We start from the raw sequence: 5,000 nt of genomic DNA on the forward strand, positions 1-5,000 counted from the left end.
ATTAAGCTGGATAGAACAAAAACAAGTTCAAGTTTTAATATGTTGTTAGGCTTCTCTTAATATCATTTGCAATATGAATTTAAAAAATATTAAGTAAAAAAAAAAAAACAAAAAACAAAAACAAAAATGAAACTATGCAACTTTGTGTCTGTGTGTGTGTGTGTGTGTGAGTGTGTGTGTGAGTAGGTGTGTGTGTGTGTGCAAGAGAGAGAGAAAGAAAGAGAAAGAGATAGATAGATAGATAGATAGATAGAGATAGAGAGAGAGAGAGAGAGAGAGAGAGAAAGAGAAAGAGAGAGAGAAAGAGAGAGCGAGAGAGACAAAGAGAGAGAGAGAGAAAGAAAGAAAAAGAGAAAGAGAGAGAGAGAAAGACAGAGAAAGAAAGAAATAAAGAGAGAAAGAGAGAAAGAAAGAAAGAAAGAAAGAGAGAGAGAGAGAGAGAGAGAGAGAGAGAGAGAGAGAATGAAAGACAGACAGAGAGAGAGAGAGCGAGAGAGAGAGAGAGAGAGAGAGAGAGAGAGAGAGAGAGAGAGCCTTTGTGCTTTGCAAAAATAACTCATAGTTTCAAACACAATACAAGAGTTCAATCAATATGTTTACAAGACGAAGAAAACGGGTGTTATAAATATGTATAAGGTAAATTTTGATGAAAAATAGCCTCAAAGATAAATTTCAATAACAATAGCCGTGACGTAAAACACATCTTATGTAAATAACTTGTTGAATGATGACGACAAAACATGCTACTTAACCAAAATGGAAACTGGAAAACAAAATCTTTAAAAACGTATTTCATATTAAAAAAAAAAAAGAAATCAACATAAAACGTTAAAAAAAAAAAAAAAAAAAAAAAAAAAAAAAAAAAAAAAAAAAAAAAAAATCTGAAGACGATGAAAGATCTATCAGATCTCGTTAAGACCAAACGAGATTTGTAACGAGTCTGGTCGCAAAGTGAGGAAGTGGATGACAGCCTTTGCATTGAATGTTGCCGGAATTATTTTTTGAAAAATGCCAAACACTGGAAATCGCAATGTGGAGTGGAAAAATGCCAAGTTGTTTTCAGCTATATAAATCAATATCTATTTTTTTTAAATAATAAAAAAAGGAAAATGTACTTTTATGCCTTCCTCTGCAGGATTAAGTAAGAGTGAGAGTTTAAAATAGTAATGCAATTAGATGTGTCTACATGTGGCTTGCCATTCAATAGTGTAAAAAACAAAGATACTGCGGTGGTACTATTAGGATGGTTAAGGTCTCATTGTTTGGGGCTGGGGCAAACATAACGACTTTGTGTAAAGGATTAAATGGCCACATAGAGATATCAAGGAGTAAAACCAAATGAAGTCAAACGAAATACAAACCAGGCAATCCTAATATAAAATTTTAGATATTCCGTCTGCCGTTGTCTTTAAAAACGCAGTATATGCAATGTTAACGATATAGCACATACTGTGTTCTTTAAAATAACGGCAGTTATATTATTGGCAGTCATTTTCATTCTCGTCTATTCTAAAATATGACGGCTTGTGAAACAACATTGGCCTTTAGAGCCAATATCAAAATCTTAAAATATACATGTTTCATATTTCATGATCGAGAATGTACCATTGAATAGTTTTTGTTCATTAGGATATAATATATCAGATACGACGACAAGAATACTCACTCAGACAGAGAATGATGTGCTTTGCTTTATTATTTACAGACATATCGTTATGTTAACTTATAAACCATGACTTGACAATGTCCAAAACACATTTAGTATGTGTCAAATTATATTCAAATGTCTTCAATGACAATTTTAAAAAAAATCAGCATTAATAATTACATGCTGGCAACCCTTTTTGTTCAGATCCAATACAACACACAATAAGGCAGTCGTCTGGCCATGACGTCAAACGCCAGAAATAGCTAGCGTTTAATATCGACTCAGGCACAATGAGTTCACTTCCTCCAGGGGTATATTCTTATGTCGTCGTCTGTAATTGTGATTGCAAATATTATTAGGGGTTTTCCCCCCTCGTCTCTTACTTTTTCATTATCGATTCATTATTGCCTAAAGTCTTTTAACCCTTTCCATTCGAGATTCCATCTTACTTTAACTTGACACCATTTAAATATTATTAACGCTTTCATTAAGAGAGCCCTGCTGCAATGTTGTAGTGAGCCCTGAGTCGCATTGCAGTTACTGAAACTGCTCTCCTAGTGTGAAAAACTCATGTAGTTGATCTTATTTATCAAAGGCGCAATGTTGCAATTGGTATAAAGCCGATGTGTGCCTTCTTATTTTGTTCTTAAACTCAAAACAACGCACCCCCCCCCTCCAAAAAACAAAACAAAATAATAATAATAATAAAAAAAACAAAAAAAAAAACAAAACAAAACAAAACAAAACAAAACAAAATACAAAACAAACAAAAAAAAAACAAAAACAAAAAACAACGATAAACAAAACAAATCAAAACAAAGCAGAACAAAAAAAAAAATAAAAACAAAAAACAAAAGACAACAAAACACGACAAAAAAAAAAAAACCCGAACAGAACAACAAAAAACCAACAAAACACAGCAAAGAAAGATCCAACAATTTTTATTATTCTTATCTTTAATTAACTTTACTTAACTAATACCAGATCCACGCCGTGGGACACATATTTTGTGGCCTTTCATCTTAAAACATTGCTATCTATGTCTGCGTTAGTCAGGTACCAAAAATTGGTTTTATAGTAAAAAAGAGTTGATATAATACTGCTTGAAGCTGGAAAAAATAACTAACAATAGTCAAAGAGAATGCAAGCTTCAATTTAATAAACGAAGTCAGATGACGTGGACGTTTCGGGTTTCCCATTTATTGTCAACAAAAAGAAATGAAGTGAGTAAAAAATTGAGCTTTTATGTAGTGCAATATTCACTAAACGTGCTCAAAGCGTTTTACAAGGGGTCCCTGGCCAACAGCAACATTTAACATGTCGGACGGGATATGACGCCTGTTAGGCAATCTCATAATTTTTTCGGACAGAGACAACGCTGTTAACGGTCAGGTACTCATTTGACACCTGAGTACGGTGAGAAAATGTGAGTAAAAAGCCTTTTTCAAGGACTCAACTATGCGCTGAGCGAGTCTCTAACCCAGGACCTTCCGATCTGAAGCGAGTGTCATACCACAAGACCACATAGCCGCATAGTGAGCAGGAGAGGACCAGAAGACAATAGAGAATAACAATTTCTCGGAGGCAATGGGAACTCGAACCCGCGACCTTACTGGTACGACAACTCCGCCTGGCCGGGGAGAGCGTGGCTCTACCGTTTGAGCTATCCACGATCCCAAAAAAGATCGCTTCTAACCCTTGTCTTTATTAGAGCCTTCCCTCCCTAATTCTTGAGGTCATGAGTTCAAAGACACACAAGCCCCGCGAAGTAAGTTGGCCAGCATTTACGATAAATAGCCAATATTCTCAACGCAAACATCTAACATAGGAACGATTGAGAAATTTATTCTCAACAAAATACAACGAATCAAACACCAATTAAAGTGAAGCTTCTATTTCATCTATTATTATTTAGTAATGTGACTAGACTTAAATTTTATTTTTTAAAAGTTTTTGTTACTCTAAATGGCTATTGTCATCAATCAAAGAGAAAAAAAATAATTGAAAACAACCTTAGTTTCACACTTTGGATTAGAAAGTCAAAATAAAGCGACATGTGTCAGACCATTTGTCTCAAAACTAACTGTATTATGTCGCGGTGAATGTGATGTTTCAAATTGAATTATAAGCTGAACTTTTAAAAACTCGGGTTAAAATTATTGGTTTCATTGAAACGAGTCAGTTTTGTTTCTGTAATAAAAAAAGCATAATTTTCTGGTTCTGATAATTAAAACCTAATCAGTCAATTTATTGTTTTAATATATAAATTTAAGTCAAAGGTCAGTTCCAACATTTATTTTTTTATTTATTTATTTTAAAAAGACAATTATCTAAATTCACAAAAGTAAGAACTGACCTTTGACACCAATTTTCTTCATCTGGATCATTCATACACAATACCGGTTTGGGAAGACGTGTCCCATATTATGATGTTTTACCATTGTAAAGCAGAGTAATCTCAAAAAGACAATGATATTTACAAATCATCTCGTCCCCGTTAGTTATTGCCCGTGGTCAGTGACCTATCTGACTGAGGCCATTGATCTTAAATTGCAGCCTTAGCGTTATTTCATTGGGGAAAGTGTTTGTCACACACAAGTGACACAATCAATCATACCCAAAATAATTTCTCTTCGTTAATTTTTAAATATAATATTATAAGAAATCAAAGGGGGCCTTTCCTTTGTATCCAGTTCTAGGTTCGATCCTCCGCCGCGCTTAGTGACTTAAGCACAGCCTTTAATAATTGCTCTGCGGAACTGTTATACAATATTCTCTGGATTCCAGTTCGCTATCTAGAGAAGCTAAATGACGTGCTAGAATCCTAGCGTTCAGAAATTCGATGCTCATGGGAGGTAACGACTTCTCGACTGAACCGGGGATTGATCTTAGTTCCTTTACTTGTGAAACGAGTGTTCTATCGACTGAGCTATCGCAAGTCCCAAAAATTCTGATAGGTAAAGTAATGATTTGATAGATGAATAAATAGATTATCTGACAGGGATAGAGATATATTGATATAAGGATAATGAGAGAGACACTGGCTATACACACACTCGCACACACACACACACATACACACACACAAACAACTATATATATATATATATATATATATATATATATACCAGGGTGGGGGAAAAGGACATGGGTAGATAGAGTGGCTGAGTGAGTGTGTGTGTGTGTGTGCGATTATATGTGTGTGTGTGTATGCGAGAGAGAAAGAGAGGAAGAGAGAGAGAGAGAGAGAGAGAGAGAGAGAGAGAGAGAGAGAGAGAAGAGGGGGGAGATTGTTATCTGACATAAAGTCCACTGTATGTCTGTCATCGTCCGGATATAATATTGTGACCAA

General features: G+C 34.8%; 1 protein-coding gene across 1 annotated transcript in view; it reads right to left on the reverse strand.

Annotated features, from left to right (window-relative positions):
* Positions 1-5,000, reverse strand: part of LOC144968377 (uncharacterized) — a 102,781-nt gene that overhangs the window by 15,019 nt on the left and 82,762 nt on the right. The gene's annotated exons all lie outside the window — the stretch shown is intronic.

Source organism: Berghia stephanieae, chromosome 3, assembly GCF_034508935.2.
Source record: "Berghia stephanieae isolate SIO BIC M18660-M18661 chromosome 3, UCSD_Bste_1.3, whole genome shotgun sequence".
NCBI classification, from domain to species: Eukaryota; Metazoa; Mollusca; class Gastropoda; order Nudibranchia; family Aeolidiidae; genus Berghia; species Berghia stephanieae.